We start from the raw sequence: 13,262 nt of genomic DNA on the forward strand, positions 1-13,262 counted from the left end.
TTTTTATTCATCAACCATCAGTCCCCACCAATTTCCCAATCACTATTGATGAAAAGAATCTCCAGCTCCAGACCATGTTGCTACTAATATGCAGAGGTTGGACTAAATCGTCACCCTTCAAGTCCACATCGAGTCCCAAGTCATTGACACCAAGTCCCCAAGAATTCTTCCAAATCGAGTTCCAAGTCAAGTCACTTAATTTATCCCCATTTGTCCCCATAAAGAAACAGAGCTCTGATCCTGTTCGTGAGCACAAGATTGCATTCTAAGTCCACAGCTTTCACCTTTGACAGCTGAAGGGGGAAGGTAGGAAGGCAGTGAGTTTTCTGTTACACAGCCTTCCTCCCCCCCTTTTTCAGCTGTCAGAGGGGAAAACTTAGAATGCAAGAAAGGTGGGGAGGAAGGCAGTGAGTTTTCTGTAACATATCACTGCCTTCCTCCCCGCCTTTCTTGCATTCTATGTCTTCCCCTCTGACAGCTGAAGGGGGGGAGGGAAGCTGTGTAAGGCTCCTTTTTTTGTTAACAAATATCGGACGATTGGTCGTTCATTTTTAAACGATAATTATTGCAAGTGTGTACTTAGCCTAACAGAAGCCTCACTGCCTTCCTCCCTTCCCCTTCAGCTGTCAGCAGGGAAAGCAAATCACAAGTCAAGTTACAAGTTGCTTGGGAAAATCCAGAGTCGAGTTGCAAGTCGTTCATTAGGTGACTTAAGTCGGACTCGAGTCCAAGTCCTGCGACTCGAGTTCCAACCTTGGCTAATATGCTTCAATTGGTCAATAATGTACTCAGATCCTTCTGCAAGAGCAAATGATTTGTGTTAAGCCCTAATCTCATCAAACCAAATAATCTTTTTTAACATATTTTTTGTATCTCCCATATGACGGTCTGTGTACCCTAAGCCACTCTCTCTCAATGTTTTTAATATAGTGGAATTCTTGAAATAACTTTCAGGTGTTCAGGGAACCCCTGGTATAATTCTATTATCCACAGCTCCTAATATATTAGTTTGGCAGTCATTGGGAAAAATGCTGGTCAGTTGGAAGAATGTCACAGACAGCAAGAAAGATCATTGGCAGTAATACCTGATCTGAGAGCTTCAAACTGCCCATTTGCTAAAAGAACCCTTAGCAACCTCCGGAGGAACTCTGGTTGGGAAAAACTAATCTAAGCTGAAGTTTGTATAACTTTTCTTCTCGTCACTTTTCAAAAAACCTTATATACTGCTTCAGTTTGTAATAGTTCACCCATAAATGGTTCCTACCAAATCTATTGAGGGTCTCTGAGCTTCTTCACAGTTACCATTGACCTCTTGGTATCTGACTCCTTTTACTTATTATTATTATTTACTTATTATTATTATTATGTATTTTGGGATTATTACAGTAAAAACAATTTTTAGATTGTAAAAACCTTCATTGTAACCAGTCTGGATTACTATTTCCTTTGATGGTGTGGGGGTTAGAGATTAGCCTAAAAATTCATATTGTTTATATTAGTGTTATTTATTTAGTTAATGCAAATTCATTTATTCATAAACATATTTTAGAAGGGCAGAAGATGTCTTTCATTTTAAAGAAAGGATTAGGATAGGTAATATATTTTTAATGTATTAAATTCACATTTTTCATTTTGAGATTCTACAAAACAAATGTAGTGTTTACTTACAGACTGCACACCTCTGATCTGATTTAGCATTTATTTTTTTATATTTGCTTTATTTCTCCAGGTCACTGCCTTTCAAAATAATAGAATTCCCTTTCTGTGCAGCTATAGATAAATTATGATAATCCGTAGTCTAATTTTTATAGGTTGGTTAATCTCTCCTGATTTAAAACTAGAACAATCAAAGGACCAGAATGGAAAAGAAGATCAAAATGGTGCTATTACTACACTGAATAGGGTCATTAAAAAATAATGTTAAAGGATATTTGGCTGCTTTGCATGTGTATGTAAGCGGAGCTGTGTATGTTCGGGATATACCATGCTTTTGTGGTTTCCTTTATGATCCTTTGGGGGAGTGTATATGAGGCTTCCGTCTCCTGATGTACAAGAGCTGTTAATCACATATTAGAAAGTGTCCTAATGGCTAATAATGAATAACAGACTCACATGAATGTGTTTACATCCAGGAATCTGCCATCAGTCAGGGTTATAAGGTTAAAAGACATAAAAAATAATGCTATGGTCATGTAGCTTGGCCATTATGTTAATGAACCAATATGTTTTTAGGTGTCAGGAAGTCTGGATTGATCTTCTCTGAACATACCTCCTATTTCCCCTATCCTAATGTCAGTGACACCATCCAGTCCAGGTTTTTAGAATAATCTTAGAGGTGGGATTTTGGGTAAGGGCAAGAAACCTTTGAATTCAGAGCAAAGTTTTAATACGTCACAATTTGTTTTGTATAATCTTGCTGGGAGGTTTTCAATAATTATAGAAAAAAGAGAAACCTCTACTGAGCAAAATCATATAATCCAATATTGCATTCTACAATACTTTTTTGAATCACTGAAACTGGTTTGCAAATTAGTCGTGCAGCATGTGCATTGTTAGGGGATGCCGGTATTCTTCACCTCCATGAGTGCTAGATATTTGTGTCGCCTTTCACAAGTCATCATTCTTTCCTACAATCCTGAGGTCACAATCCTGAGGTCAAAAACTGCTGTGACTGCTGTACATCAGGTTTGGTTCAAGAAAAACATGTCTTGTTAGGTTTATTTTATTCCAAAGCTACTAATGTTTACCCTCTTGCTTTAAAAGAACCGGCTAATTTGTGGGGTTTGTGATGCCCTTAAACTTTCCCAACATTTCCTTGTCTTCCAATAAGTGTATTTGCTGTTCCTCCTGTGTCCTTCTGATTCATTAGGAAACACCGCAGAGATAGCTGTAAATATGGAATGAACAGCTTCATTGTATAAGAGCATAGCTTGCTCATACTGTTGTTGGCCACACAATATAATTTTCCTTTTTTTCTTTAAACAGAATTTTTGTTTTGTAATTACTTTAAGACACAGCTTTTTTGCTTTTTTATCAATCTGTTTTATCAATTATTGTAAAAAATACAATAATTTTAACAAGATTTTGTACTATTTTATTTTTTGCATGTTTGATGAGTACAGAAAAAAATAGGATCATTGTAAACCAGAAAACAGAAAACATGCATTTGCAGTTAATAAATGTTAATAAATTGACTGCAGCCAAAAGTACACAAAAAAATAATGCAGACTGCTTTTTTTACACTATACTGCACATGACATGTTCATTGTGCTGCAGTGCCTTTCATTGAATGAGATTTGATTGGTATTAGAAGTCGAGTTGTCGAGTTGAATATTCAAAATATGTTAAAAGCAGTAAAGATGCTACACCAATGGATACAAAATCTAGAATGGAAAACATTTACATCACAGCGGCAATTATACATTGTACATTTCTGTATATATTCTTTATTTTACAATATTTATATCTGTTATGAATTTATAAAATATTCTTTAATATTATTTATTCTCCTTTTACTTGTACTTTTACGTGTGTTGTAGCCCTGATGAAGGGTGTCAAAATCCCTAAAATGCACAAAATAGTTATATATAATTTATTTTTATTGAAAACTATTCTTTGTTTTATGACCATTGGTTTGGTGCCCCTACTGCATTCTTTTTAAATTTTGCCCATTTTAGCATTGGCATACCCATCACATCCCTTTTCCTACATATAATTTGATATAATCCATTCGGTTCAGACACTTTACAGTACATTAACCTGTTGCTACAGAAATTCTGTGCAGCCAAAGTTTGGTGCAGAAAAAAAAGGAATCTTGTTCTCTATATTTATTGTTGATCTTCAATCAATTGGAGTCTTATTTGGAGATAAATATATCGGAGTTTGTCTTGATGCCTATGAATTTAAACTGTAAAGCCACTTTTGTTGAGAAAAAATAAAAACAATCCCCTCTGGGTGATCAATGAAACTTTATAGCAGATTTCTACTTTTCTATGTACTGAAAAAATATCTGTTTTACTATGTCGTCTGTAAAATTGTTCTGAATGGGGGTGTTTGGTTTGTTATAACTTGCTGCTGAAATTTCCGTGTTCTAATATGGAAACCTGCAGTGTGTTTAACCCTTAGGGAGTTTCTCACCAAAACTGAAATTCCTATTGTAGGGTGTTATCCCCTTTCAGACTTCTTACCTGAACACAGGGAATGCCTAAAACGTGACTTTTTTTTTACAACAGCTTTTGTTAAAATCAGTGAGCCAATCACACAGACAGGAATTGGCATTTCTGATATATTTCTATATACAAGCAGAACATCTCCAGGCTGCCATAATGGATTCCTTTCTCTTTTTTTTATCATTTTTAGAAGATAACAGTGGCTACATAGTGAAACAGAAAGGTATTTTGTAATAACAATGTATTACAGTAGGACCCTATAAAACAGAGAATTCCTTCAAACATTTCCTATTGGGAGTCAATATTGCCATTGAAACAAATGCAACTGCCATCCAGGCAGGTAGATGACTCTGTAGCTTTCTCTGTTACAGTTAAGTAATAGGCTGCCTGCTGTCTGAACAGTAAGAGAAGCAAGTTATTGAGAGAGAAAATGTGGTGATACATTTTATTACGTGTTTTGGACTAGTACAATTAGAATTTTTTTTTTTTACTATAGTGATTCAACTAGAAATTTACGCAATGGTAATTTTTTACCCAAGATTCATTTTTTTTTTGCATTTACTCAGTTTCAAACAAAACTGTAAAAAATGTATCAAACACGATTTGCCCAACATCTGTTCTAGCATGGAGTATTTCCTCCAACATTTCCTACTTTTTGGCTCGAAAAAAAATTTGATTTTTTTTTAACTTGAAAAAGGGCATGTGTATTTGAAAGTGCTTCTTTTCTATGAACTGCTTTCAGGGTTATTGTTTTATGCAACAATAAAATCAATAAATGTGTTTTTCTCCTCATAAGTAGTCCTCATTGGATTGGTAAGTAGGTGGTTGCCTCTACCAAAATAAATCTTTTGGAGTCCCTCAGATCCCTAACTATCTACTTGTTCAGATGTGTGTACAGGTAAGGGAAAACATAAAAAAACATGCCATGAGCATTTTTAACACCTTAGGTAATTTATAAAGTAAAGCTTTTACAGGTAAAGCTAAATGGTTAGAATCTTTATTGTGAATTGCACAGCTCCTACTGTACTTCTGGGATAATAGTAAACATAACCACTGCAGGTCTAATATACACATGGCGGAGGTTTCATCCCAGCCTAGCCATTCACACAACACGCAACTCATTTTCTAATGTATGAGCTCTCTCCAGAATGTGAATGGGCTCGTCTACCTAACCAGACACGTGCAATGCAGAACCTGCTGGTATTACTGGTTCGGCATGAGGGGGCAAGCAGAGGGAGGTGGGGACCAGCCAGTGTTTAACTTCCCCTAAAATGTTTCCTCTTCTACAGCTTATCTCTTTGGCCCAAATGTAAACTCACAAATTATCTATCACTGGGTCAATCAAACTATCTCTGCCTCTTTTGCCTACTTTGTTACCTGCCAATGATTTTGGACTTTATACTTCCAATATGGTGCTTCCAGGCAGACTAGGACCATAGGAGGCTGTGACTAGGCGAAGTAAATTATCTGGAGTGATGGGATTGCTTATTATTGGTAAATGCACACTTTTTTTTAAATTTACTGTTGATGTGTGTTGTGACATGTAAGGAATGTAATCAGGCATACTTGTAAAGTATCTAAGTTAAAATAGGTCTGCTTCTAAACCAGAACCATTGTCACTTAAGAACATTGATTATTGCCCAGCCATGTCTCTTGCCTCAGAATGAAAATATCAGCACAGTCATGAATGAACTGATTTTTGGTATAGGTTTCCTAATCCAAATGTTCCACAGGGATTCTCGTAATACGTACCTCACTAGCTGCAAAATGCACCATAGGGGACATGAACCCCAACCTTAATTGTTCATGAATCATTCAGTGCTTCCTCCCATTTACAGGACAGTCACCACAACAACATCCCTTGGCTCACAAGTCAGGATGCAGCATGCTATTGTTTTTCTTGTGAAGCCGTTGACCCTATAGTTTAGGTAAAGGCTGCTTAGCATGTCAATGGAATTCTGCATGATGAAAAAGAAAAAATATTTGTAAGCATAGGAATTTAACCCATGTCTTGCTGGAAAATGGCAAGATACTGTACTTGAAACTTCTGTTTAAAGAGACCAAATCCGCATCAAAAAGTGCTTGTATTTCACTTCAGAATTTTGCAATTATCTTTACAGTAGACAGGGATCATGGAAGACAATAAGGTTTTTATGTCAGCAAGAAATTTGCCTATAGAGAGAGTGAGCTGAGGAAGGATTTCATCAATCTCTTGCTGCTCTTTTACTGTCCAGACAGCAGGCAGCATAGGCAGAGAAAGCTACAAAGTCATCTACTTTGCTGGATGGGCAGAAATACAAATCCTTGGCAGGTGAGACAGCTCAGGTATATGCGTTTCATCTGTGTTGTTTGTCTGCAGTTTAGCTTTTATGACACATTCCTTTAATTTACCACATGTAAAGTAATATTTTGTTTGCTAAATAATTAACAAAAATTATTAGACAAGATACTACTCTTTATTATCAGACAGGTTTTCACTTCTAAAATACAAGTTGTAGGGAATTGAGCCATTTTTGTTTAAAGTAATAATTAATGAGAAATACATAACAATTCATGAGAAATAAAGGATTTTAATTACTGAATGATTATCTCATGCAAAACATTAACAACAGAAAACCAATGTAATATTTATTCATGGTAATGTAATATTTTGATAAGAAAATGATGCAATTAGATTAAATAACCAAGACAGTTTAAATAGCTCACTTATTTTAGTGAATAAAATCCAAGGCTTTCTATGTAAAAACATGTTGTGTCTAGTATTATAATATATACACATACATTAGATTGTAAGCTCCTTTGAGGGACAGCTAGTGACATGACTATGGACTATGTGAAAGCTGTGTAGTATGTTGGCGCTATATAAATACTGTGTAATAATAATATTATTAAGAAGGTTGTGAAGCACTGGATCACTTATTATGTGTATGGTAGTTATCCTGGTTGGATGTAAGGAAAATTCCCTATGCAGCTTTCTGGCAGGCAGGCTTGTACCTTGGGTCCTAATACATAAACAAATTCAAAAAAGAAAACAAAAATAAAGGGACTTTAAAGGAATAAAAAAATATACGCAACCCTCTTATTTTATTATATTAATAATAATAAAATTGTTGCAAATAACATTTTCTAAAAATTGTTTAAAACCTGTAAAATGTGTGGCTTTTCATTGTTTCTGGACCCTAAACAAATGGCTTGGTGCTTCTCTTCAAATGCAAAGGGACAGCCAAATGGATGTTACATATGCACACAGTGCTTCCATCTTACAACTGCTGTACAATGTTTTGCCTTGCTGGTTCACTAATCTCTAACGTATGTGTTGTCTGAATGAAAGCAATACATTCTTTGCAGCGTCAATTAATGTGAAACATTCTCAGACCTCTTGACCACAATATATGATCTAGGGTTCGTAATGTTGTGTACATATGCTGGATTTGTTTTGTCAAAGATAATAATTTCAGGCAAAAATCTAGCACCTGTACAGATGTCCTCTGATGTTGTTTGCTCCTTTGTCCACCAAATCACCAGATGGCCATCAAGAATGATTGTAACTGTTTCCAAACGGGGAGGACACAGCAGGGTGCCTACCGTTCCTCTCCACCCTCTTCTGTACATAAATTAAATAGCGCTCCTTAGTTTCTGGTGTTACTGGGAACAATCACTAATGTTCATTGCTAACACCAGTATTTTCCTGTCTACAATTATGGCAAAAAAACAAGGATTTTGCACAGCATTTTGTAAATGGTCTCCATGCTGCCGTTTTGGGTTCACTAACATTTTCTGCAGCCCTTTATAATTCATAGTCATATCACTAACTATCTACCAGAGGAGTTCACAATCCTAATTCCCTAGTATAGTCACGTGTTTTTAACATGATCCATGGCCATTTTAGGGGGAAAGCCAATTAACTTCCCAGTCTTCCATCGTTTTAGAATGTGGGAGAAATCTGTGTCCAAAGGAAACCCACACAAACGCAGAAAATGTACAAACCCCATTCATGTACACACTGGTTGATAAAAAAACCTACTGCAGGATTTTCTCATAGAAGTCAGTCGGAAACATTCAAAAATCCATTGAAATACATTTAATACCACAAAGTGATGCACAGTAAATTGCACAGAGTAGCACGTATTTTCATTCTTTTATGGTGTGAGTATATAGAGAGAGTATAAATCCTGCCATTTTATTTTTGCCGTATTCTGTTCGGTGTGCTTTCATTGCCTGTACCATAGGAAGATTTACACTCTTGTACTGGTGAAAACTTTATTTGTTTGGATCCCCCATCACTTTTGTCTGCATTGGGGATACACAGACAGCTAAACCACATAGGTTCTAATCGTAATAAAATTCATACAAAATCAAAAAAGTTTTGAACGTGCATACACTTTATTAATAATTCCACTCTGCTACTTCTTACATTCTGCTTTCTATGGTAACAGTGTTAGTTGAAACTTTTTAGACTTGTCTGTTTCATATTTCCAGGATATTGTCTGACTAGATAACAAAATCAAAGTCAGAATCACTCAGTCCCAGAGCCTGCACTTTTGATTGCAGAATTCTATGTTCACCAGTTCACGTTACTTTAATTAGGTGTTGGTTTTTCATAGAAATGAAAACTGCTCAATTCTCATTGATCTAATCCCACAAAGGATATGCGTGAATTCCCACCAGGGCAATAAAAATATGTTCTGTAGATTTAAGGGTCCCAGGTCCTCCACAAAGCCAGGAACAAAACCACTTATGAATTATTAACGCATACATTATTTTTTCAAAAATCATATTTTCTATATATAGTTGCAAGCTGCATTTATTTGTTATTTCATGTGGCAACAAAGAAAAGTTGGAAATGGAAACATTTTTTGGCATTTGGTAACCAAAGTTTTGAGCCCCTTACCTAGTAAAATTCCTGGCTCCATTCCTAATAGTAAAAGCCAATATGCTGACCTGACTTGTCTCTGACTTAGGTCACCACGCAGCTCAAAAAATATGACTAGACCAACAGCAAGAGAAAGATAAGTCAATTCCTCTGTTATCTCTTATTGTCAACAGGTATGTACAGAGGACACCTGATTGGCCCCAACCCAGTTAGGGTTTTTTTCTAGATGCAAAGACAAAGACCGACACTTTAGCATGGACCAGCAATCTGACATTCCCTGAAACTTTCCAAGGTGGAGAATCTTCCAGGTCCTTGTGTTTCAATGGCAGTGATTGATTCTCTACCAGAGTATGTCTGCCCTTCAGTTTTTGAATCACTCAGCAAAAATTTGTTTACATACATTTTGTACCTGTAATACTCAAAAGGAACCTTTGTAACATAATTGTACATCTGGGTGCTATATGCACAGAAATACACCAGGGGATCCAATGAAGCTTTCATACTGAGACTAGTTCATATCTGTGTTCTTATGTAACTTGGTTCTAGTTTTTGTTTATTGCATAGACCTAATTTCCGAACCTTTACTCTCTGGGGTTTGGATGTCCACCTTGCTGCAGCATGCGTGTGTAGGAACAATAACTGAAAAAATAAATTTGCATGGTTGATTGAGAAGTAGGTGAAGTAATGGAGCCTAGTAAACCCCAGTGCACACCCCCATGCACTAATTGATCTTGGTAGTCTCATAGCTGTCTCATAGCTGATACACATTGTGCAACTATTGTCCACTATTATCACCATTATGGAACCCAACCTTAGAAATGCCTTACAACCATTGCTGTAGTGCATGTAGAGTGGTCACGGCTGAAAGAGGCTGCAGGACATTAGGGCACCAAGCGGCAGCAAAGAATAAAAAATGTTGAAATACATATTTCATTGTCATTGCATTGTTATTGACTTGAATGAGGAATTTGGCAAGCTTTGCAAGATGCCATCCCCTGCCAAACATTGCAGATGAGATCAAAAGCAACATGAAGCAAAGCAATGTGAATGCGTTATGATTTTTATGTGTGCTGTTTAGTGAAATTTCTCTTTATCTTGCTATTTCTTTTCTGTAAGTAAATGTGCCCATGTTATTTAATAGGTGGTCAATTTGAAGAACCAACTTGGATCTGCTATTTTCTTTGACTTGTTTTGGTAAGCTGAGCTTATTTTGTTGTGCACCGTCACACTGAGAAGTCTTTTTTTTCCTATTAGCTAAGAATAATTGTATTTTTTTATGGGGACTTTTTCTTCCAGAATAACTGGAACCTGGAGAACATGTCCTTGTCAGCTTATGATTTGATTTACTCACCGACTCTGCCACTATTGTAATTATAGATCACACTTTGTTGCTATATTTCTATTTCACAAAACTGACTATTCAGCTGAGGACTTCCGCTGAAATCCTTTACAGAAAATAATAAAATAAAGCATGCACCAGGTAACATCGGTTTATTTATATATTTTGTAGGGATCACCAAAGGATATCTATTCAAGGTTAAACCATAAGGTGGGCACATCTATATAATACTGATATCTTTAGGAATAAGGCTTGTGTACCCAGAGATTGATGCAAATTGACCAAAAGAAAGCCATGTAGGTAAATAGACAAAATTATTGACTATTCTTGTATGATTATGTACATTGCTAAGAAAATGTATTTTATCCATGATTAACAAATCAAATGCACTGACCTAAAATGAACTGTCTCTGCAACTTTCTTAATGTAGACATAATGAAACACTGAGTAATAATGATTTGTATTAGACTGAAAATGTCTACATGTTATGAAACACGATGTAGTATTTTTTTTCATACTGAAATACAATTGTAGGCAAAGCTGGATATTATGTAGTGACAAATTAATATCTTATGTAATGATAACTGATGAATGCAGTTATTAGGAAGCGTTATTACTAAAAGTATGACTTTCAGCCCCTGATTCATATCATATAGCATTCCTTTTCCCCACTTTGATAGAAACCAATGCCATGTGTGGTGGAGGTCACCTAAGCCTGGCTGTGTATATCATTTCTGGCTTTGGACAGGGGATGGATTTGTATGCTCATAAGGTAGTATTTTTTTGAATGGCTAGAATGAGGATTGCTTGGGATGTGATTGACTCTGGATATTGAAAAAGTCCAGAAACATTCAGATCTGTTAGCTACTCCATCAATAAGGTACTCAATGACAGATGGCAGCCATATATATTCAGCAAAATATTTGCAAAAAGTTAAACAGAGAGTGGTCGATATTTTATCTCTAGATTTAAGCAGATCAATACTCTGTGCTACTTAGTGCTACTTACCTGTCCCTATTCCCTCATAGAGCACCACCATCGTCTTTCTTTGGTTGAGCTAAGATGATGTAACACCTGTGCACCTTTCATTAATTCTTGGCACACGTAGAGGAAGCCAGGAATGCCGGGTATACTGGCAACCAAAGCTGACTTTGTGCATGTGCAGCTCAGATTTTTTAGCAAAAACCTGGAGCAATCAGGCAGGTAAGACAGATTATTGCAGAAGGGGCATCACCTGACCCTTTCTGCAGTAATGACCTGCCTGAACATATAATTTTAAACACTCTTTTACCCTTTTCTGCAAAATTAATTATGTGCAGAAAGATCAGTCGTCTGTGTTGTCAAGACTGGAGTAGTCTGAGAAGCCATAAGCCTAGGTGCTTCCTATGTAAAACTGATATCACCCTGATATATATCATACGTATCAGTGAAGAATAGCACTGTTACTAAAAGGCTTTAGATGCTGCAATAGTTGGCTTGCACTAAATAAGCCAATCAATGAGCTATTTCATGTGAAGGTCTGGCTATGTCAAACTTTAAAAACGTTCCCCTAGTTGAATTCTTTAACTCGAATATATCACTTTTGCGTTATATTAAGAAAAAAGTTAGTACTGTTTGAGTTCCATTAAAGATAGGGAAGAGTTGTGTAGTTCCTCTGAAGGCTATATTCTTAGATAAACACTGGGTTCTGCTAAGAAGTGAATGTTAGTGACTTCTCATAAAGAACACTGGTTTCTATAAGGATTTAGTTTAGTATGTTGGATATGGCACCAGATATAACCTAAAACATCAAAGCTGGTACAGAATATGTTTCTGCTTTGCATGCTTAGTGTCAGTTATTTTGAAGCAATAATATATTATAATAGTTACAACTAAGCATTAGTTTGGGCAGCAGACCATGTTGAACACACAAAACTTGCAGCAGATTTGGTATGACATATGTTCTCTACAAAATATTTACATGAAATTCTTGACCCTTGATATATTGTAGGTTCTGTATTTGAACACATAGCAGCATGGTGCGTATAATGTCAATTTCAGCTGCTTAAAATGTTGGCAGGATTATGGTTGTATGTGAAATGAAGGGTTCTCCAAGGGAGACATTCCTAAATGATCTGACCTACAGGTTGTGGATTTTATGGTACCAGTGTTTACAGATTCAACAACAGGGGCAGTACCACTCACACTATTTATTCTCTGTAAGGCGGCCTTGGGGTGGATGCCACATGTGGTGTCACGGTGGGGTGGCACTATGGTTTAGAGGTTAGCACTTTGACCTTTGCAGGGCTAGGTCCCAGGTTTGAATCTGGCCAGGATACACTCTGCATGGAGCTTGCTTCTTCTCCTTGGTTTCCTCCCACATTCCAAAACCATGCTCCCCACAAAAACTAACCTTAAACTGTGGTAAAGACATGAATATGGTGGGACATACCAGGGCCTTCATAAAGTAAATTACTTTCCCAGCAAATAAATCTGACAAATCTGAAGTACACACATCAGATAATCAACCATTTATATGCATCAGTTGCCTGGCATTGTATATCAATCTCCCAAAACAAATTGATGAATAACCAATCCAGATAGACCACTGTTCCCAGGAGAGCACAGCGCAGTGCCCCTCGCTTGTCCCCCTTCTCCCAGCTCCATCAACAGAACAACACTGGGTGTACATTGTTCATTCATCTGTCACTGGGGACATTCTCGAAAAATCGTTTCCAGGGACAATTCTCTGATGTCTATCAGACACCTATATGGTATTACAGAAACTACGAACTACTGCTACTACCACACAAAAAAAGCAGCGAAAAGACTTTAGTGAGGAATTGCCTTACTAACTTAGAGTTTATCAGATGCTTTGTTTCCAATTAGTTAAAGACCACTT

At 36.6% G+C, this 13,262-nt stretch overlaps 1 long non-coding RNA gene across 1 annotated transcript in view; it reads left to right on the forward strand.

Annotated features, from left to right (window-relative positions):
* Positions 1–10,098: 10,098 nt before the first annotated feature.
* LOC140332574 (uncharacterized) overlaps positions 10,099–13,262 on the forward strand; it is a 20,707-nt gene continuing 17,543 nt past the window's right edge. Inside the window, exons 1-2 of the long non-coding RNA XR_011921179.1 lie at positions 10,099–10,236; positions 10,339–10,522. This is a non-coding gene — a long non-coding RNA (uncharacterized lncRNA). The remainder of the gene's footprint in view (positions 10,237–10,338; positions 10,523–13,262) is intronic.

This window comes from Pyxicephalus adspersus, chromosome 6 (genome assembly GCF_032062135.1).
Source record: "Pyxicephalus adspersus chromosome 6, UCB_Pads_2.0, whole genome shotgun sequence".
NCBI lineage: Eukaryota > Metazoa > Chordata > Amphibia > Anura > Pyxicephalidae > Pyxicephalus > Pyxicephalus adspersus.